At 44.3% G+C, this 24,290-nt stretch overlaps 1 protein-coding gene across 1 annotated transcript in view; it reads left to right on the top strand.

Annotated features, from left to right (window-relative positions):
• The window catches only part of LOC309702165 (NACHT, LRR and PYD domains-containing protein 3-like), a 217,121-nt gene that overhangs the window by 5,473 nt on the left and 187,358 nt on the right, over positions 1 to 24,290 (top strand). The window lies entirely within an intron of this gene.

Here is a 24,290-nt window from a genome sequence, read left to right on the forward strand (position 1 = left end):
AGTGTTTTCATGAAAGCCTTATTTCTATCCATTTACTGCTATTAGGAAGAACACGTGAGGTTTAAGACCTGGACCAGTTTGAAACCTTTTGTCCTCCACAGTGGAAAATGGGTGGAAATAAAAATGGGTCTCACTTTAGCCAGCTCCTAATTTTATCAGTTCTACTCTCAGCGTCTCCTGTATATCTCCTGTATAAATGTTGCACTCAGCTTTGTGGTCTCCAATATCACTGAAATGCAGCCAGATGCTGCTCATTTTGCCTTTTCACTCTTTCCTGACACGCTTGCATTTCAGTACAGCTCCCATTTCTCTGTGTACTGGTCTCTACCACTACCCTTGCTGTCTATGGGACATTTCCGTCCTCTTTCACATAATGGTATGATCCCAGTCTGTCTCTTAAAGTGTTTGGCCACATGGTTTGCTCATCAGAATAACATCTCAGCCGTGCTCACATTGATTATCAGCAAGCCTGAAAATTCATCAATATTTGACATATGAAATTATGTCAAGGGCTTGATTTGGCCCACGGGCCATATGTTTGACACCCCTGGTTTACACAGTTTGGTATTCAATGTACAAGTGAGTTAGCTCTCAGCTAACTAGCAGACAAGCTAACTGCTGGGACTGCGTCTTTCTAACAAGAGCGTCAGACACTCAGACTGGTTTCCTTTGTGGATGATGATGTGTTCTCACACTGATCCTTCATGCTGATGCTGCCATCCACCCACTGCTCCTGGATTCCTCATCATCATCTCCATCAGCCCTCACAATACTCCACCTTCTTCAGCTTCATGTTCAGCAGCCTGGATGGACAGTAATTCTTTCCATGGGTTATGGTGGGACATTGAGAGCTGAAGTCAAACAGCAGTGAGAATGAAAGACTGATTCATTTCTATTTAGTCTTGTGATGTGCAGCTTTGTTCAGAGCATTAAGGCCCAGCAAAGATTACTGAGGTCATAGAGTCCTGATGAAACCTGTGTGCTTATAGAAACTGAGACCAGATGAACCAGAATAGAAGGACATTAAAATGAAGTGTCAGCTACACAAAGGCAAAGCTATTCAGTTGTTGCTGTGAGTTATTTAAATGGAGGATGGAGTCAGACTTTAAGCTGCTGGACTCAGTCACTATATCCTGTTGTCCTCATAGAACCTGGACACACAGACTCACCTGTGACACAGTGACACACAGTGTGGGCTACACACACATTAGAAAGTGGATCAGTCACACTTGTGCAATCATTTGTTGTGCTGGGAAACCATGAACACTTTGAATCACATTAATGGCTTTGTTACAGCAACATTCAGTCATGAGTTCAAAAGTAGTGCATTGTGTACTTATTTTAATAGTACTGCAGTATGAGAAGTGCAACATTCAGTGTGCAGAAACAGATCAGGTGCTTTCTAACAGCAGTGTTCCCTTTAACACAGCAGCAGTTCAAATATTTCTGTCAGTCTGAGCTGAAACATGAATCTAATCAAATATCAAATCAAAGTTCTTTGCCTCTGCCAGGACGTTAACATTTGATCTAGTTTTTTACAAAGTTCCCTCAGCGTCCAGAGCCACCAACATACCTTTGATCAACAGCAAGTGAACATTTATAAATGTGTGTTTGCAGAACAGGAAGCAGCAGAACTATTGTTCTGTTATCAGGCAGCAGCACAAACGCTCATCAGCTCATTTACTGTGCAGGACTTTGAGTGTGTGAAGTGTGTCTTTGTGCTGGATTTCCTTTGGAGAATCTCAGTCAGAAACCAGACAAAGAAAAACTCTTTCAACAGTCCAGGTTGAGTTGACAACATGAACTGCATTTATCTTCCTCTGACTGACATGTTCTTCCTCCTCTGCACCGAGCCAGCTGCTAAGACTCACAAGCTCATTGACATTTTCTGATGATAAAGAAACTCTCTTCTTCTGCACAATATGAGCAGCAACAGAGAAGAAGCTTTCACAGGTACAGATGTTGCAGCTGTGGCCAAGTACATGTGCTGCATGTTGGAGCAGCACTCTAATGGACAGGCCTCTGTACTGATGGTGGGCTCTGCTCTGTATCCACCACACTGTTCTCAGCTGAGTCTTCCTCCTGTTCACAATCACACTCTGATCAAGCATGTTCACGTTGTAACGCCGTGGCTTTCGTAGTCTCTCCTTTTTCTACAGCTCATGTGTTCTTCTTGTGATGCTGCGTCTTGAGGCTCATACATGCCGTCATTTGTTGATCCTAAGAACGTTCCTCAGACCGACTTCTTCAACAACAGATAACTTTAGTTGTATCAACACTGCCTCCTGGAACAGTTTAAAATGAACATGTCAAAGATCTGTACCTGTCTCCATGTTTCTGTCCCCGCCCCTTTCTTTCTGTCCCGGGTCATGTGAGCGCTGCAGTAGTATTAGGCCCACCCTCAATGCTCCCATTGGCTGAGACGCATAATGACGCCCATTTCAAGCCAGCACTGATCAACATCCCTCCTGTGACCCATGGCTTTTATATTCAGAGCCAGTGAGCACTTTCACAATAATCATGATTTTAAAAACTGTGATTAAAATAATTGCTGACGTTAATCAGTTAATGAGTTAACGAGATAATAACAGGTTAAGTTGCCCTAATAATTAGACTTTGGTGACAAACTGATGTGATCTCCATGTTTCCTTTGTTGGACTGTGGGCGAGTGTCAGAACTGAATGTACTGAGTAACATGTAGAGTTTAAACATGTGTCAGTTCCAGTTTTAGAGCTCTAAAGTGCAGCTATCATGTTAGGAATATGTTAGGAATAGACAGGAACACTGAGCACACTGAGGTCAAATCTTTATTTTACCACTCGCTGCATTCTTGATGTTCATGAATTCAGCAGCTTCATGATTGTCTGCAGCATTAATCTCATATTTCCATTAAAGTGTTGAATTTGACTGTTTGATGTTCTTTATGATCTCTGGCACCAGTTCATCTGTAGGCTGAGCTCAGTCCATCCAGTTAGTGAAATGATGTTTAAAGGTCTCCTTGTTCTGTGAGCGTGCACAGATCCTGAAGCAGAAAGCCTGGCTATGTTGGACTGGGTGTGGAAGCAGCTCCCAGTTTGAGTTCAGGAGACAGACACCCTCTCTACTTTGAAGATCAGCTTCAAACTTTCCTTTTTGATAAAGCTTATAGTTCGAGCTGGATCAGGTGACCCTGAACCATCCCTTAGTTATGCTGCTATAGGCTCAGGCTGTTGATGGACTTCCCATGATGCTCTGCTTTCTTCTCCCCTCTTTTCACTCCTGATGCTTTTATATGTCACTACTGCATGTCCTTAACTTTTGTCTCTCTGTTTTGTTCTTGTCTCTCTGAGCTCATCTCTTCTCTTTCCCCTCACCCTGCAACCAGTCATGGTAGATGCTCCTCCTGGAGCCTGTTTTCACTGGGAGGATCTTTGTGTCAAAGGGAGTTCTTCTTCCCACCATCACCAAGTGCTGCTCACAGTGGAGGCGGTCACCTTACACTGTTAAACAGCTTCAGATGACTGTTGTTGTCTGTTGGGTATTGTCACTTATAAATAAAGTTATAATGGATGGATAGATGTTATTGTTATTGTGACAAAGAGAAAACAACTGTTGACAGATAGATTGTTGTTTTGTGTGTCTGCAGTCTGTCAGGCTGTCTGATCACAGAGGAAGGCTGTACTTCTCTGGCCTCAGCTCTGAGCTCCAACCCCTCCCATCTGAGAGAGCTGGACCTGAGCTACAATCATCCAGGTCCCTCAGGAATGAAGCTGCTCTCGGCTGGACTGAAGGATCCAGGCTGGAGACTGGACACTCTCAGGTATGGAGAGAAAATCTGATAGAGGAGGAAGAGCTGGAAACATTTCCTGTGTCTTTCACTCACTTCCTGTTTGTTTCGGGCAGATGACACATGAACAATCACACATGCAGGAATATTTTCAGGGACAGACACACTAGTCTAGCTGGATAGTTCATGGATATTTATGTAGGGGTCTCCAAGGAGTCTGTTTGCGGGAACATTTAGGTCACAGGTGTACCTGATATAGATACCAGTGTACCTAATAAAGTGTCAGCTAACATTTGGAAATGGAAGCTTAAATAATGACAAAATGTACATTCACAGCTGAATTCACAATAAATTTGTTCTCAAGTGAACATTTTTCTGTTATTGTTCTCAAACTACAGTATGAGAATGAAATATTGATTCTAACAGGGCCCATAAACAGCATTAGCTTAGCAGCATTAGCTTATCAGAGTTTCTATCATGGTCACACAAATCCTTAGCAGAGAAAAGTGGCCTTCTTAGCAATAGCTGCTCAAGTTGTATAAAGAAAGGGAAAACAGTATTAGCATTAGCTGCTAATGGCAGCTTACTTAGCATAAACTCTTTACATCTTTATAATGCAAGGGAAAGGAGTCACTCATGGAAGCCTATTTAGCATTAACGTCTCACATCATTATAACACAAGAGAAAAGGGTATTAGCACAAGCTACTAATGCTTATTCACCTCAAATTAGCTTTAGCTGCTAATGGTAGCCTACTTAGCATTAACTCCTCACTAATATAATGCTAATTCACATCAAATTAGCATTAGCTGCTCATATTGTTATAAGGAAAGGTTTTCCACAATAAAGGCATGGTTAAAAAAGGGAGGAAGGAAGCAGTTGCGACCCTCAATATGTCTTGAAGATGATCATCCGTAAGTCTGGACCTGTACTTGGACTTATTGAAGTTCAAAGTGGAGAAGAGCTTTTGGCACAAGTATGTGCTACCAAAAAGGCACATGGTCCGCTTGAACATTCGGGAAAGCCGAGGGAAACTAGGGCTCAATCCTCTCAAAAATTGTCCAAGCTTGTCTGCTTTTCCACTCACCTCCCTGAACTTTGCTTTGAGTTCAGAGTTGCACTGCAGCTCAATGAGCTCCATTTGAAGCACAGAAGGGGCATCTTGCACATCAAAGGAGAAGGGGTCCGCAAAAATGTGAAAGGTGGCTCTGTGTGTCTTGAAGTCAGCAAATCTGTGATCAAATTCCTCCTGTAGCCTCAAAATGACATCAACATACTCGTCAGCACTGAATGGTGTGCCTGCATCCACGAGTGCCTTGCATGCTGGGAAATGGCAAAGGTTTGTCTGAGAGAGCTGAGCTTTCCAGAGCGCCAGTTTTGTGGAGAATGCTCTCACGTTGTCATAGGCAGCACTGACAAGTTGCCCCTGGCCTTGTAACGTCTTGTTCAGTACATTAAGCTCTTGTGTCATATCAACAAGAAAAGCTGAGTCCATGAGCCATTTGGGATCAGTTAGCACAGGAACACTAACTCCATCCTTCTCCATGAAGGCTTCACTTCTGCTCTCAACTCAAAAAGTCTCTTTAATACATTTCCCCTGCTGAGCCAACGTACCTCAGTGAAGTCGAGCACATCCCCATATTCTGACTCCATTTCCTCTAAAAAAGCACAGAACCTTCGGTGCTTTAAGCCCCTGGATCTGATTTGGTTGATGCATTTCACAACAATAGACATCACATTGTCAAACTTCAGGCATTTGCTGCAAAGGACCTGCTGATGGATGATGCAGTGCAGAGCAATGGCCTCCTCCACGCCTTCCTCTTCCAGTTTGTTTTGTGCCACCAGTCCATGTTTCCTCCCTGTCATTGATGGCGCTCCATCTGTTGTTATTCCAACAAACCTCTTCCATGGCAAACCAACATTCTCAATGGCATCACACAGCTTGTAAATATCTGCTGAGCGGTGGTCTGGCCATGCATTGGAATTACTGTGAGCAGCTCCTCCATCACTTCAAAACTGTCATCAACACCACGGACATACATTGGGAGCTGGGCAGTGTCGGTGATGTCTGTGGTCTCATCAAGAGCGACTGAGTATACACTGAAACATTTGGCTTTCTCACACAGTTGGTCATAAATGTCACTTGACAGGTCAGAAATGCGATCTGCTGCGGTGTTGGCAGAAAGGCTGATGTTGCTAAACTGACCTTTCTTTCCCGGACAGACTATATTTGCAGCCTGCAATATGCACTTTTAGACAAATGCACCTTCTGTGAATGGCTTCCCTGCTTTAGCAATCATCTCACTAACCACGTGGCTCCGACTGCTGCATTATTCTCTTTGGTTGCTTTCTTGGAGAAATCTTGCTGCCTCAGTAGATCTGTTTTAAGACTGGCAACCCGGTTCGCTCTCTCGTCTCCCTGGTATTCTGCATCCAGCTCAGCATGTCTAGTTGTGTAATGACGTTTCAAATTGTATTCCTTGTGCAGCGCAACTTTCTCTGTGCAAATAAGACAGGTCGGGGTGCCCCTGTGCTCAACAAAGAAATATTGCATTTCCCACTTTTCCTGAAATTGTCGGTGCTCATCACCAACCTTTCTCTTCACCGCAGGCTTTGAAAAAGACATGTTTGGGGCTATGTGACATTTATAATTCTACTTGGTGTCACTGTCGCATTGAAGTTTCAATCAAGCGTTTAGCCGACGGACGGGGAACGTCTCAACGCGTAGAGAACGTCATTTCTGCTTCTTTTTCTTGCAACCGTAGCACGGCGATCGGCAGATAAAAAGCCGGTAGCAGTCTCCTTTGTGTTTACGCTCGATGTTCATGTCTTTCATGACGACACGAACACCGTGGCGTTTGCAGATGGTAGAAAGTGCAGGGATAGCGAGCGCAAAAAAGGCGACTGCTCACGGCGCCGGGCTGTTGTTACAGGAGAAAGAAGCGGAAATGACACCGTGACATATAACAAATAACATCAGCTGTTTCTGATGTTAGTTGTTTTGACTGCTTTTACATTATATTGAAATATATGTAATGTTCATGTTTGCTGCAATGCAAACGCAGTGATGCAAATAAAAACATGGAGCCACAAATTACGGTGCGACCCTATAATTAGTCCGGGTTACCGGGGACTGTTGTTGCCGATGAACAGGTGTCGCTATGTGACTGCAGACTAAATTGGGCTGCATTGAGTTCATGACTTTTCTTTTATCCCGCCGCCTACGCATCACTGTGAGAGTTAATATGAGATCTCTCTCTGTGGAAAAATAACTTTAAATCCCACTGACGTGTGTATAAATCTATATACGTATAACGTCCCGCTGGGCAGCAACTTAAAAAAACAACTTTTTTTGAAGTGTTGTGAACGCAGCGCGCTGGGGCGAATGTCGGCATTTGCCCAATAGAAAGGAGGAAGCCAGCCAGGCACAGGAAAGAAAGAAACACTCCAGGGCAACGCTGCTGGAACTTTGACTCATTGAGAAATGTTTCCCTGCTTGCATCAAGCCCGGCTGGTGTCCCCTGAGATCCATATCCCACCCTGATTGGTGGGTTAATTCAGCTCCGCCCACAACACTGTAAAGTGTCATACATTATCAAACTAACATTACATTTTCATATTAAGGTGGGGCCAAAAACTATCGTCCTGCGGGCCGCAATTGGCCCGCGGGCCGCGAGTTTGAGACCCCTGGTGTAGGAGGACACCTACTCTGTGTCTGGTTAAGTATAAGAGCCCTTTGTTAGGGGGACCGCTGGACTCTTAGCACCAGCTTTGGGGTCACAGGGTCACATCTGGAACACACACACACACACACACACACACACACACACACACACACACACACACACACACACTATGCACAGACTGGTACTCTTTGTTCATACCTGTGTAAGACGTCATAATGAACTTGTGCATATTCATGTAAGCTCAATAAAGAGCAGTGTTACGAGGGAGCAGACGAGAGCGACTGAGGTCAAGTGAAGGAACGGCGCTGTCACAGTTCTCTCCCTCATCAATTGTCTGCTTCCAGCGGTGGGTCTGTGCTAGACGACCCATCACCAGCTTTTTCCACTGGTTACCAGTACGTGGTAGAATCCACTTCCAGATCTGGTTGTCTTTAAATCTGTGAATGGATTGGCTCCATCTTATCTCTCTTTAACAAAAGAATCCAAGTGGAGCCCTCAGGTCTGCAGATAAGCAGCTTCTGACCAGAACTAGACGTAAAAACAGAGGTGAGCTTTATCGATGGCTGCAGCCAAACTCTGGAACAGTCGCCCTTCACATCAGGTCGTCACCAACACTGGACATTTTTAAAAGCCGGTTGGAAACACATTTGTACTCTGTAGCTTTCAATCCTGACCAGTCTTTATAGTCATTACTGTGTATGTTTCCTATTTTCTCTCTACTCTGTGCAGCACTTTGGCTCAAGCTGTTTTTAAATGTGCTGATAAATAAATGTAGATTTCTTTGAATAAAACAGTGGAGCCGAGCTTTGAGCTCAGTGTGTAACAGTGTGTGTGTGAGAGCCATGTAATGTCCATGTGTGCATGCTGACTGTGCTGCTCTGACCCCCCTCCTCCTTTCAGGGTGGAGCCTGCTGGAGTCCGATGGTTGAGACCAGGTCTGAGGAAGTGTAAGTGTGTTTTTAATGGGATTCATGAAAACAAAGCAGCACACATTCAACCATCTTCATCATGTCAGGAGTCATCATCAAAGTGTCAATCAATGAACAGATGATGGATCAATAACTGCAGCTGGATTGTGTTTGTTCTCTCCATCAGATTCCTGTCAACTCACAATCGACACAAACACAGTGAACACAAAGCTCCAACTGTCTGACAACAACAGGAAGGTGACACGTGTGAGGAAGGTTCAGTCATATCCTGATCATCCAGACAGATTTGATGTTTGGCCTCAGCTGCTGTGTAGAAATGGTCTGACTGGTCGCTGTTACTGGGAGGTCGAGTGGAGTGGAAACGTTTCTATATCAGTGAGTTACAGAAGCATCAGAAGGAAAGGACTCAGTGCTGACTGTTTGTTTGGACGGAATGATCAGTCCTGGAGTCTGAGCTGCTCTGATGATGGTCTTCGTTATGTCTGTCACAATACCAGTGTAACATCCGTCTCCGTCTCCTCCTCCTCCTCCTCCTCCTCTGTCTCTAACAGAGCAGCAGTGTATGTGGACTGTCCTGCTGGCACTCTGTCCTTCTACAGAGTCTCCTCTGACACTCTGATCCACCTCCACACCTTCAACACCACATTCACTCAAACTCTTTATCCTGGTTTATGGGTCGGTCGTGGTGACTCAGTGTCCCTGTGCTGAGTGGAGTGTAAAGAGTGTCTCCTGTTACAGAAACACTCTGACTGTTGAACAGATAGTTCAGTCTGTACATGTCTGTCTCTTTCACTCACAAACACGTTTTCAGATTCATGGATTCAATCAGTTGATGTTTGAAACTCTTCTAAATGATTCCTTGTAAACTTCTTCAGTCACAAACAAACAGGAAGTGATGTCACATGTGTTCCTGTCCACACAGCAGAATGAGTCTATTGCTGACAGTGATGTACAAACAGAGTGAGCATTTCTGAGGCCCAAAATAAACTGAGTAGTTCACTGAATGAACAATGGACTGTGAGCTCAGTTCCTTCATCATTAGTATGGATTATATATGTATATGTATTATATTAGTATCATATATATCAGGTGCTGCTGCTTTCAGTCATTGTGCAAATGTGCTGTTTGTAAGCTTGTAAAGCTGCAGTCAGCTGAGACTGAAGAAGTCACCTGATCAGTGAGCAAACGTTTCTGAAAACGTCCAGATGAACAGAATCAACCTTTTGGGATCAGCCAGCAATGCAGCATCATTGTTGTTCAGCTTCAGAGGTTTGCAGGAATGAACTGATGAGCAGAAACAGCTGCAAAGTCCAAGAAAATACCAGCTGGAGTTCAGCTGCATTTGAAGAAGTCAAAGAAAAGTAAGGATGGCAAAGGGCGACGTTTTCTTCCAAAGAGCTGCAAACATGGTCGACGCCTCATTAGAAGAATCATCTGGACATTTGTGAGGAACTCTAACCAAGAAAGCAACGTCACACAGATCCAACAGACAGTTTCCATGACTGCAAGTGTTGAGTGGAAAAATGCTACATTGCATTATTGCATCCTCTCACCACAGGAGGCGCTGTTGGCACCACTGATTGCTGATCAGCTGTTCTCTGATGATCTGATTGATACTGTGAATAACGGGACTCACTGAACTCTGTGACACAGTGAAGATTACAGAGTTTAACTTCAACATCTGACTGACGTCACACAGACAGAAGGATGAACCAGTGAGGCACAGAACACAGTTACTGGAGATACTGGATCAGCTCCATGTGAACCTCTGATGGAGAAGCTGCTGAGCCAGAGAAACATCAGGACATGACAGCAGCTGCACTTATCTAACAACATGTAGCAGAGCTGATCTATGTTAGAGGATCTATCACAGCAGCTGCAGCCAAAGTCCAACACTGGATACCAGCTGAGCCTGTGCTGAGTGTAGTGTTACAGGAAAAGGGCAGAAACACTGGTAGCTCCCAGTGATGCTGACTGGGGCACAGAGCTGAATGATGCAGCATCAGGACACTGTTTCAGTCTGACTGACAGAGAAACCTGTAGCTGTATCTACATGTGAGGCAGAGGCCACACAAGCAGCTTTCTATGTTTCACAGTGACTGAGATCTTCAGTGGGGGTGGACATGCTCCTGTACAGACCTCTGAGGAGAACCAAGGTGCAGTCAAAGAGTCCAGTCTGTCCTCACAGATGTGAACATGTGCTTTCATCAGGTCTGCTGTCAGCTAGCAGGCTCACATCAGAATCACTGTTCCTGAAAAACACAGTCTGTGTGACATCATCAGTCAGCTGATGGTCCCAGATCTGAATGGTTTCTGTCTCTACTGAGGAAGTCAGAGAATATCACTGAGGTGTGGATCAGGTCTGAGTGAGCTGTGGAGGGACAGCTTTAAACAGTCCACAGGTCTCACGTCCTGCTCAGTCTGGTAGCAGATACCTCGTATTGTTCCAGATGTGCTGACATCAGCAGCAGCACAGCTGTGTGATACCATGAATCTCAGTTATTGATCCAACACACAGTAAATACAAAGATCAGGATTTCTGAGAGTAATCATTATGAGTCTGAACACATGATCACTGAATGTTAGTCTCCACAATAATAAGCTAACACAAGCAAACACAGCTTTCAGCTCTTATTTTGAAACTGGCTTATTTAGAGAGCTGTGATGTGAGCGTGCCTGGCTCTGAGGCACTTGGGTCAGCCTCTGTTGTTTAGAAGTGTTACAGACTGTGAATGACACAGACCTGTCAGTTTCCATGTTTGTCTGTAACACAGCTCAGGGCTCCATGCTGAACGCATCCATCCAGTGTTATTGATCCAGGACTGATACCAGCATTGGGATCAATACTACAACACACAATCACATGTGTCCACGTGATGCAGTTTGAAGAGCAATCAGATGTCTCTGTATGAGGAGGCGGGGTCACAGGAGGTTCACAGAAACTCTGCAGCAGCATCATCAGCTCACATGGAAACTTTGATGATTCACTTCTGTGGTGTTTTTACAGAAACACGTCACAAAATTAGCTCCACCTGTTTTGTGAGCTTTGAGTTTCTTGTCTTCATCCTGGATTCTTGTGTTGCTGTTTATAAACACACAGCAGATATTTCCTGGTTGCTTCCTTGATGACCACATGAAGCTTTCTGAAGCTTGGATTGAAAACGCTTCATTACTCAAAGCTTTCCAACACAGGCCTCTGTGCTGCCATCTGGTGGACAAACACATGAAGTGCAGCGTGAAGCTACAAATGAAACTGCTTCAGCTACGTTTATATATAACATACTATAACCTATATAACTATATGTATAGTGTATTATGTAGGTGTTAGAGCTGGGGGTAGAACTGCTGATGGCCTGGTTGTTATTCATGTTCCCCATGGTTCACCAGCTCTCACACAACATCAGCACCAATGATCCACGTCCTTATAAACCTCTGAATCAGGTCCTGAAGCTGTGACGTCCTGAGTGAAGACCTCACTGATCACATGACTCTGGTCACCTGGACTCAGTGTTTCTGAAGCAGTGTGCTGGGTTTTTAAAAATACGTGGCTGCTGCCTGATGTTGGGCCCACAGAGGAAGACGACTCACTCGCTCTTCTTCACTTCCTCCTTAAACATGTGGAAGGAGAGCAAAGTGCTGCCAGACTCTTATTTCTGACAGGAACAGAAGAAACCACAGCAAACTGGTCCAGTTCTTCATCTTCATCACAATCTGTTTATTTCTGATGGTGTCTTCAGTCTGAGGTTTGAAGTTTCCATGTCTGTGTGATGTGTGGTGTGAAGGCTGCTGGTTAAACTGGGACTCACTGTTTAAAGCACTGAGTGCTCATAGAGAGATGCTCCATGAGTCCCAGTACAGACTACAAACATGGTGGAAACTTAGCTTTGATATCCACACACTCTGCACGTCTGTGAGTAACTGTGATGAAGATGTGCAGAGATCTGTGTCCAAACAGGAGAAAGACTGTAAAGACTCTGTGCTTCTAACAGCCTCTGTTAACATATGTGAGGCTGTTTGTTGTTGTTGCCATGGAGCTTTTCACTGTTTGGGTCAGCAGGTCATGTGATCAGGTTTGTTCTGCTGGACGATGGTTCAGTGTCAGGTTTGTTTGCATTCATCAATAAATATCTAAATAAATCAAAGACTCCATGTTTGTTCTTTCATCATGTGACCTCTGCTCATCCATCTCTGTGTGTATCAGGATACATTTGGTTCATAATACACAGAAAAATCAGAGTTATTACCTGTAATAAATGTGAAAGATTCCTGCAGTGATAACCAGGCAGGACTGAAACACATCCAAGCTGTCACCACGGTAACAGCACCGTCCATCCACAGGTGAGGGGAGGAGCAAAAAGAGGGACTTTGACCATTTTATACTAAAAACACTCAACTAATGTTTCTAATATGAAACAAATAAGCCCACATTAATGTGAGCGTTTATTAAATAATAATAATGATGATTTCCTCCTGATCTCATTTCCACAGCAGAGAAAACTGTGGTGTATATTGAGGTGGAGGGTGTGGTCTGTGGCTCAGGTGTAGAGTGAGGGTGGGGTGCACCACAGCAGCATGCTGGGACTGCTGAGGGTGGAGGAGGGAGTGATGATGACATCAGAGCTGCAGCACAGAGACCAGTGAACACACAGTCTGTTCATCTTTGCATAGATACAATATACAGCACAATATTGAATGACAGACACGCTGTGGGAGCTTCCACAGATACACTGACGTCAGCATCCAGAGTCCTCCTGCTGCTCCCCCCTCAGAGCCCCGTGATCAGCACCAACACATTCAGTTAGATGACAGAGTCCAGCTTAGGGATGGGTATTGATAAGATTTTAACGATTCCGATTCCATTTTCGATTCTGTTTAACGATTTGATTCTTTATCGATTCTCTTATCCATTCTTTTGTTTTTTTTAAAAAAGGAGAACACTAAGGTCGATTAGCTTAGAACTTTGTTTTATATCTTCTCTTTGAACAAGATAGAAATTTAGGAGTAACATGGCCTTACAAACCCAACATTGAGATCTTGAGAGATCCAGCCTACGACTCTTCAATGGGGTGTCACAGGGTCCCCAGGAAAAAAAATTGTAAATGTAAAATAATAAAATAAATATTCTTGTGAGACATATCACATATTGACGGGGTCAGGTTATGTTAAAAAGTATAAATTGTTATACTTTGTTCATTGGTTTAAAGGTACCCCACACTTCTTTTTTTGTTTGCTTGTTTGTTCTGGTGTATTTTTCATTTGAACTGTTACTCTGCCAGAGTACTCATATTTACAAGATGGCATTGAACGCCCCATTGGTGTATCAGGAAAACTATTTTGTACGTATGTTCCTTGAAGGGGATTGAAGTCGTTCTTTTTTCCACCGCAGCGAAGGCTAGGAGTAGGAGAGGAGCCAGGGCTGGACTGGGACAAAAAATCAGCCCAGGCATTTTGACTACAGACCGGCCCACCAGGATAAAGATTGAAAATGTGACGTCATTCAGGGGTAAAACCGCAAAGGATTCTGGGAACTTGTGGCAAGAGGTACTAGCGCACGCAGGCGTTCAATAGTTGGGTTGCGGTCACGTGGTTCTGATGACGTGCGGAGGCAGCGCGATTTTTGAGTGGAGGGCGGAAGTAAACATGGAGGACACTGTGGAGAGTCAGGAGAGCAGCTATTGTGCAACTTTAGACCCCGTTTCTCGGGAGAGATATAAACAGATAGTTAAAAAATATATCGGACGTTGTAGATAATAGCAATGTTATGTTTGTCCATACTGCTTCCTGTTGCTGCCGTTACGGAGAGTTCCAGCAGGTGTCGCTGTGGTTCTCTAGAGGTCTTGGTGTACTTCCTGTTATGAGTGTACGGACGTTCATGTTGGCTGCTAATAAACGCCTGGCATACAGTTACAGCGGACTGGTTATTATAAGCAAAACCTACATGGTGTCAGAAGTGGGATTTCCTAGAAAGCCTGCACAGTCCAAGAAGAAAAGCAGAGCCGGTAAGGAAGACGAAAAAAGCAATCACCGCACAACATGGCGGACGGATTCCGGCGCCCAGATCCTCTCATCTTTGACGGCAACGTCGCTGAAAACTGGCGTAAGTTTGAGCGCGAATATGACATCTTTATCGCCGCTGCCCATAGTGACAAAAATGCTAAGACTAAGGCCTATATACTCCTCAATCTGGCGGGACCAGAGGCCATTGAAAGAGAGCGATCATTCACGTATGCCCCCGCAGTAATATCAGCTGAAGGCATAGAAGAAGTCGCCGCGGAATCAAGGGAAGATCCCGCATGTCTAAAGAAAAAGTTCAGGGAAATCTGCAACCCAGAGACCAATGTCATAATGGAGAGGCATAACTTTAACAAAAGACAACAGAAACCTGGTGAAACCATTGAAGCATATGTGAGCACGTTAAAGAACATGGCCAGAACCTGCAGCTTTGGTGCACTACAAGACGAGCTAATCAGAGACAGATTAGTATGTGGTATAACCAGTGACAGCGTCAGACGTTCCCTGCTTAAAGAGACGGAACTCACTCTTGCCAAGGCGTATATGCCAAATAAGCGAGCTCACAGATCAACATAGCAAAGCCCTCTCTACACCAAAGCATATTACATCTGCTAGTGTGGACACCGTACAGATTAAACATGACAAGTTCAAACGGAAAACAAATAAACTAATAACGAACATTCAAAACTGCAGAAACTGTGGCGGTTCGCATCCAGCCAAAAGGGAGCAATGTCCTGCTTTCGGACAACAGTGTCACGTCTGCAAGAGATACAATCATTACAAAAAACAATGCAGATCAGCAAAACCGCATCACAGAGGCAGACAAGTTAACCAAATTTCAGAGGATGCTGACCCAGACAGTGATGAGACATTTTGCATTGAGCACCTAACAATGGAGGGTGAGAACAATCACAACAAAGAAGGATACTGCACAGTCAAAGTTTCTGATAAGGCCCTCAAACTAAAAGTAGACACTGGGGCAAAGTGTAACGTAATCTCACTAGACACTTACAAAAAGATCGGCAACAACGAAACCCTATTCAAGTCACTTGTAAATCTTGTTGCATTCGGAGGCACGAAGATCAAGACCACAGGCACAGTTACTCTCAAGTGCAAGCTAGCTGGACAGTTATATGACCTGCAATTCCAAGTTGTAAAACACGATGTGCAACCCATCATCGGATTAAAGGACAGCGTGCGAATTAAACTGGTTAGTTTCAGCAAGGAAGTCTACCAGGTTGACACAGATCAGGATGAGACACTAGCGCAGAAAGTGTTTCATGAATACACAGACCTGTTTGAAGATGAAGTCGGTGACTTACCTGTAACCTACTCAATGAAACTCACTCCAAACGTGTCACCTGTCGTCAACCCTCCAAGACGCGTTCCTGTTCCTATGCAGAAAAGAGTTAAAGAGGAACTCCAAAGAATGCAGGCCCTGGGAGTAATTGAACCAGTGGAGGAGCCCACGGAATGGGCATCCAACATGGTCGCAACACACAAAAAGAATACAGATGATGTTCGTATCTGCATTGATCCAAGGGATCTGAACAAGGCACTAATGCGACCTCACCATCCCATGCGAACTGTGGAGGAAGTAGCTGCTCAGATGTCGGGAGCAACCATCTTCTCAGTTCTGGATGCAAAGAGCTCCTTCTGGCAAATCAAATTAGATCCTGCCTCATCTCTTCTCACTACATTTGCAACACCTTTCGGCAGATTCAAATTCCTGAGGATGCCCTTTGGCATCAACACTGCTTCTGAAGTCTTCCAGAGAGCCATGGAACAAATATTCATGGGATATCCATGCGCAGTGATTGTGGACGACATCATAGTGGGAGGCAAAGGAATAGAGGAGCATGACAAAAATTTAAAAAAAGTTCTGGAGCGGGCCAGACAAGTAAAACTCAAACTGAATCCAAAAAAGTGCAAGTTCAGACTTAAAGAAGTGAGCTACGTGGGACACATATTCACTGACGAAGGGCTAAAAGCAGATCCAACTAAAATCTCCGCGATCAATGAAATGCCACCACCAGAGGACAAGACGTCTCTCCAACGTTTCCTGGGAATGATCAACTACCTGGGCAAGTTCATCCCAAACCTAAGTGAACTGTCAGCACCACTTCGTCAGTTACTTCACAAGGATGTGGTGTGGAGCTGGACTCAACATCAGCAGGATGCTTTCAACAAACTTAAAACATGCCTCACTAGCCCACCAGTACTTCAATACTATGACATGCACAAGCCAGTGACTCTCACATGTGACGCTTCCCAGCATGGTCTAGGGGCTGCATGCCTTCAGGACGACAAACCTGTGGCGTATGCATCAAGAACTCTAACTCCAACGGAGAGAAGGTACGCTCAGATAGAGAAGGAGTTACTAGCTGTAGTGTTCGCATGTTACAGGTTTTACGACTACATCTACGGAAAGCCAGTGGTGATTGAAACTGACCACCAGCCTTTGGTCACAATCCAAAACAAACCTTTCCACACAGTCCCGGCACGGCTACAGCGCATGATGCTACGATTACAAAAGTTCAACTTGACTCTGGTGTACAAGAAAGGCAAACACCTTTACATCGCAGACACACTCTCTCGCACACCAACGCTGGATGAGCAACCTCTAAAGGAAGAGGGGCGCGACTTCGAGGTAATGTCACTTCAGCTCATCTCACCAAAATGCCTACAAGAGCTCACCGAACACACCTCGAAGGACGCTACCCTACAGACACTTGCTCGCTACATCTAGCAGGGGTGGCCAAAACAAGCAAGTAGTGTGCCTATAGAAATAAAACCATTCTTCAGCTACCACGATGAACTAATCATCGACAACAATGTCATTATGAAAGGCAACAGAGCCATCGTTCCAGCATCACTACATGAAACCTATCTGCAGGAACTACACAAGGGACATCCAGGCATGGAGTCTACAAAAAGGAGAGCTAGGGACAGCGTATTCTGGCTGACAATAAACTCTGACATTGAGAACAAAGTCAAATCATGCAGCATTTGCAACAGTCTAAAGCCTCACCAACAAAAACAACCCCTGAAACTACACCAAATTCCTGATCTTCCCTGGTCCATCACAGCCACAGACATATTCGAATGGGACAATCGCCACTACCTCGTGCTCGTGGATTCATATTCTGGATGGTTTGAAATAGATAAACTTGAAAACCTAACATCTGCCTCGGTCATTAACAAACTCAAACACCACTTCTCAGTACATGGGATACCACAGAAACTGTACTCAGACAATGGCACCCAGTTTACCAGCCAGACCTTTCGTGAGTTTGCCACACACTGGGAGTTCATACATGTCACAAGCAGCCCTGAGTTCCCTCAGTCAAATGGACTCAGTGAAAGAGCTGTCCGGAGTGCTAAAAGACTCCTTGAAACATCAAAAAGGGATGGAACTGATTTCTATTTGAACCTGTTACATCTACGCAACACGCCACGAGACAACATTCTTGGCTCACCAGCACAGAGGCTGCTGTCAAGACGAACGCGGTCAACCCTTCCTGTGTGCAAAAAACTGCTAACACCAACAGCAAAAGTGACAACCACTATCAAAACTCAACTCACAAAAAAGCGTAAAACTCAAAAACAGCACTACGACAAGTCCAGCAAGCTGCTCAGTCCATTAACACCAAACGAGGTGGTGAGATTACAAACACAGAGAGGACATGACAAGATTGGAGTTGTAAGTAAAGTATGTGCTGAACCTCGCTCATATGTCGTTGAGTCGGGTGGAAAAGAATACAGGCGCAACAGACAACATCTTCTGCCTGTGAGCGAGCCTCAACCCGAAAAGCTCGCTACAACACAAGATGAACTGGACTCATCTCGACGAGCGGATGAAACTGAACCTAATAAAACACAAACCAACAAACATGAAACAGTTCAAGTTCAACTCGACCCACCACAACATGGCACAAAACAGCAGGAACAGGTGACAACACCTACAAAATGCCAAGTACGCTCTGATGACAACTTGTACCGAACCAGATCTGGTAGAGTGTCTAAACCGAATAGTAAATACGTGGATTAAAAGCACACTGGTGCTGTGTTTTCTGTTTTGAAATGTGTTTTATCTCGTGTTATGTTATTGCATACTTGTTGCAGTTATGACAATGATTACTGTGAATTTCATTTGATATTTGAAGCCTCATTTTGTTGTGTAATCCATAACCTGATAAGTTCTTCCATCACGGTGGTGTTGTTTGATTTGGGTTTGCCTGGACAGTGCAAAATAAAGAAGAAGAAAAAAAAAACTGAAAAGGGGGATGTAGATAATAGCAATGTTATGTTTGTCCATACTGCTTCCTGTTGCTGCCGTTACGGAGAGTTCCAGCAGGTGTCGCTGTGGTTCTCTAGAGGTCTTGGTGTACTTCCTGTTATGAGTGTACGGACGTTCATGTTGGCTGCTAATAAACGCCTGGCATACAGTTACAGCGGACTGGTTATTATAAGCAAAACCTACAGACGTGATCCGTATTCTTTGAAAATGTCCGAATACACCACAGAAGTAAAGGATTTGCCTACTATCGAGGCTGTGGATATCACCAACTACTTGGTCCTCCAGACTTCTTACTACACTAGGCAGCAAATGAAAGCTTTCAAGAGTCTGGAGGCGTACAATTTTTTTGTCAGCGGGTGGGTCCACAACCTTGGAACAAAACATCTCCGTGATGGATACAGTTTGGTGTTTGCAAGGGTGAGTGTTTGTTCTTATATTGCTTTATCTTAAACACGCTAACAGTTAGTGGTAGCGGCTTTAACGTCAACAAACATGCCACATCCTTAGGACTTCGTTAGAGTTGTTTGTTTCAAGGTAAACCATTCTCAGAGGTCTAACGAGACATCTCTGAAGACTTGGGTAATTGCAAAGGAGGATGGAGAAGTGATTGCAGCTCATTGCAATTGTATGGCAGGGTTAGTAGCCTAATTAAGTTGCAGTTCGGGGTTCTCCACTGTCACTAGGCTCAAATCTGGGCTCTCAGCCGTCTGTTGCATATCCAAAATCGCCTCTGCACATCGATGCTGTTCTGCCTTAAGCTTCATTATTTTCTCTCGTTTGAGAACTGATTCAGATCTGGGTTTTCATTCGTAGCCGAGATTGACCGTCGGAGCCCAGTCCTCCGACTCTTCGTCATCCAAAGCACTTGGGCAGCCTATAGTCCCAATCAAGTCAATATTAGACTACTAACTTAAAAGCACTAAGTAAACGAGAATTTAACGACAACCTAATGCTAATAAGTTCGTTTGCAAACATAACATTACCTCTGACGAAGTGGTCGCTGCAGACACGGGCATTGGCAGACTCTGCTCCTCCCGACTGTAAACGTAAATTTAAAATCCATTTTTTCCTACGTTTTTCGGTTAGAATTTTCCATTTTTCTCCTCTTCGTTGGGCTATTTTTGGTACCCTAAAATACCGTTTATCAGTTTCTCGGGTCGACCTACTGGAGCATCCGTAAACACAACAGGACATAGGCATTTTGCGTACTGTCTGTCTGTGATTTTGCGCTTATCTTTTTCACTTCCGACCGCCAGTCAAATTTCGTGCTTTACGTCGACGTCACGTCTACGTCAAATGAAACCTAGCTATTGAACTCAGTTACACAGCGATAAAAAGAAACCCAAAAAATGGCAAGAAGCTGTTGTATTATTAACTGCAATAGCCGGTCGCATGACAGCCACGGAAAGCCGACGGGTAAAGAGATAGTTTTTTTTTTTTTAATCGGATTACGTCGTTGAAGAGAAATTTTTAAGCCATGTTTCCGAAGTAAGAGCCGACGAATGGTCTGGATATACCAAAACGTCTCAGAACACTCCAGCTCACATGTTAGTCTGCTCCAAGCATTCCCACAAAGGTCAGAGTTTTGTAGTATTAATACGTCATTTTTCTTAACATAATTAGTATAATAATAATTAGTGATATAGGTTACAAGCAAGTCTGGCGCTGAACAGAAGTTGTCGCGCTATGCTCCTGTGTTTATTGTGCATAAATAGTGAATTGTCCTGACACAATATTGCGTTTCGCTTCTGTTATTACCATGGCACATTGACAAAAACATATACTTTTATTCACAGGGTAAAACAGTTGTTTTGTATCACTAATTGTCCAGTGCGATTACAGCATACAATATTGTAACAACCGTGGGTTAGTGGAGCTGAACTGACTAAACTGCTCACTAGCTCAAACGGCTAGCGGGGCTCTAGCAGCTATCGCTAAACTTCGCAACGAATGGAGAGCGCTCGTGCCTCATACACCACACAACCCCGAGCGTCTCAGCAGCAGACTGATAATCCCCAAATGATCCAGCAGGAGGCTTTAGTGGTTCACACCAATCGTTTATTTACCATCTTTTTCTACAACAATGTAATGCTGCTGACACCAAACCCCTATCACGCTCCCACCACATAGAGTCGCGGTGTCAGCCAACCATGCCAATTCAACCCACTCCACAGAACACACATCAACTTCACTGTGGCTTACATTAACATAACACTAACACAACATGCGAATCAAACACATAGGAACTAGCAGAGCGATAGAAAACACAGACAACACAATACCCAGAATGCACCTGGCTAACAACCCCAGCCAGGTCATTACAATATTATTGTCACTGCTACATTTCTGTAATGCTACCAGAAATTATTTCCACTACTAATTAATTACCGTTGAGCTCAAAGGTTATATATTAATAAACGGTTAACAAATGTTTATTTATGATGACGATTTGTGAGACTGGTAAACTTACCTTTGTTCGTACGATGGTCTTTCGGTGCATTTCAAGGTCCTGTACCCATCCGTCGGTAAACTGTACCTGGGCTTGTTGCAGTGACCTGAAGTTACTAAACTTCACGAGTGTATGCACTCACTCCAAGAACCGTATAATTATAAATCTGAGCGTGGTGAAAGTTGGGCAGCACACTGACGTCTTTTGTCCACTCTGTGCGCTCATAAGGATCTGACCCTTTCACTCCTTTGATTTTTTTCCTCGTATCTTTTCTTTGTCTTTTCGTCGAGTCTGTCTTTGTACCGACCGGCATTGTTCTCCTTTTGTTTTGTACATTCCTTTTTGTGCGGCAAAGAAAAATGCAAGAAAGAAAAAAGAAAAAACAAGAAGGTATTGGAACCGGAGAATGAACGTTTTGCGGTGCTGCAAATGCTTGCATTTGATGCGGTACTTGGATTGTTTTGCCACGAGTTCCCGGCATGCAATGCGCGAAAATCACGTGATTGCTAAACAAGGGGGCGGGTGCATCCAGCCTCCTCGGCTGTAATTGGTCCAGCCCAGAGTCGATCATGACCAATTGGCCAATCCAACACCTTTCATTATATATACCCTTCCTAAAAAAAAAATCCATCGGCCCATAAAAACAAAAAATCGCCAGCGGCCCACCGGGCAAACGCCCGGTATGCCCGATGGCCAGTCCAGCTATGAGAGGAGCTGCTGTATGTTTTTGTTATCGAATCGATCTGATTGTGAAATAAAGCATATGCAGTGAGAAAGCAACTCCAGAAGTCATCCCTGCCTTAAAGCTGCAACATTCTTCTGTAGCAATAACAAAGTATAACATAAATTGTTCTGTGGCAATTACACAAGAATATCCAGTAATGTCCCTGCCTACAATTAAACACATTCACTTACCAAAAATCGGGGGCATCTGCTGTGGCAAATGGGTTCAAGCCTTTGACCACAAACTTAGACACTGCTCGGTGACATTCGTCTATCCTGGCCTGAAAGGAGACGCTACCGGTAGACTGCAGCGAGAACTGCCAGCGAGCGCCAGCCAGACTCTGTCTGTCTCTCTCATCATGGTCACCTACATGTACAGTAATGGCAGGTCTTGTAATAAGGCAGATCACGCTAACATAATATGCACTGTTAGTTGATTATTTACCTGCCGCATTAACGGGAGAGGACGTGCAAACGTTAGCGCTGCTGCTGGGTTGAGAGTCACGAGTCCGGAGCGGAATTAAAAACGCGTGTCATCGCGTGTTTTGTGAGCAAATGCTTTTACATATTCGTAGTGTTTCCTCCCTTAAATGAAATATCTACTTTGCAAGTTGCCCTGTTGTCATCGGTTCTCATAAAGTATAATCAAACTTTTGAGCGTTTGAGCCGCTTAGGCGCCGTGTTTCCTGCCAGGTAAATGACGCTCCGCAACGTGGTGACGTCATTCGGGGCGACTGGAATCGATAAGGGAATCGTTTGCAAAAATGGCAAACGATTCCAAGGAATTGAAAGAGTGGGAACCGGTTCTCAACAAGAACCAGTTTTCGATACCCATCCCTAGTCCAGCTGCAGCTAGAATCAGCTCCCCTCTGTGAACAACAGCACAGCGTCAGTGTTTCACACTCAGTGAAAGGAGGAAACAGCAGAAGAACACCATGTGTGCTACGTTTCCCAGGACACACTACAAACTGCACAAATACAGAGCAGCACGTGGAAGGACCTGGAGCTGCATTTACAGAGCTGCAGACAGCGTGATGTCCTGTATGGACAGGTGGAAGGAACCAAGTCCTCAGCTGGAACACTCGTGTTTGTCCACAGACAGGAAACACAGCAGGAAACTTCCTCACAGAAGTGCAGCTCATGGATAACACACTTCCTGTCAGTCAGAATGAGGCTGCAGCCAAACACAGAAAGGTGTTTTTGTCCAGATGAGCCCAGAGAAGAAACACGAGTGTTCACAGACATCAGAAGCTCAGAGAGGTGAAACATGAGGTTGGAGTCCTCGTCAGCATCCAGAAGAGCTGCTGTGAAACCCTGAGTACTCATGACAGACTCTGATGGCACAAACACATCATGATTCAAACAGAAAGACAAACATGGAGCTCCTGATCCTCCTGCATGAGAACAAGCTGACATGAGCGCTGTGTCTGAGAGTGTCTCCCTGTCACAGTGACAATAACACAGCTGCTGCTCACAGTCATTAAACTGACCTGAGGTCAGCTGTGCTCCTTACATATGAACCATGTGACCTCACATCAGTGCTGTGGATGACTGTAGTCATAGAAGAGTAGAGCTGTAGCAGGTGGTGTGAGGAGGAGGTGGTGTATTCTAGTTAACGCAGTACTGAAACACTCCAGCAGAGGGCGCTGTTAAGTCCTTATTGTAACACAGTTACTGTGTGCAGTTAGACTTCATACATAATCTGCACTTATTTCCATTTAAACCTTAAAACAAACAAAAGGAAGCATCTCTATGGACAAACAAACCCCTCCACTTGGTTTGACCTGCTGATGTCATGTGTGACATCAGCAGGACTTTAAAATGAGGAAATGACGGGCGGGCGTTTCCCCACACCTGACCCTCATGAAGACTGAAAAGACAAACAAAGTAAGAACAAATGACTTAATCTGTAACATAATAAAATGTAAAGAAACATGTAACTGAGTATTCAGCTTCATTTGCAGAATGTTTGATTTGCCAGCAACTGAATGCTTCCACACACAAACCCGGCATAGTGAGTGAAGCAATGTTACTTAACAAATAGCAAATCATAGCAAATACATAGAAACAGAATAATGTGTTTAATATGCAAAAGAAGAAGAAGAAGTAAACACATATGGGACAAATGGAGACCATTGCAGCTCATCCACCAGTGGGGTAAAAAGAGCAACCAAGAAAGTGGCAGCCTGCACGGCCACAGATGTGCTGGAGGAGCTAGAAGCTCTACCCATGGAGAAACTCCTGGAGAACCTTGCTAAGCCTAACAGGGGACAGGTACTTCTGCCCAACCTGGCAGCCACAAAGTGAACTCATTTAGGTAAAGATAACCACATGCACCTAACCAGCCTGCACCAGCCTGACATTTCTTCCTCCTAAGTAAAAACCAATGGATGGATTGAACTTAGAGTCTCAGCTCAGTTTTCTAT

This window comes from Aulonocara stuartgranti, assembly GCF_965226115.1.
Source record: "Aulonocara stuartgranti genome assembly, chromosome: 3".
Taxonomy (NCBI): domain Eukaryota; kingdom Metazoa; phylum Chordata; class Actinopteri; order Cichliformes; family Cichlidae; genus Aulonocara; species Aulonocara stuartgranti.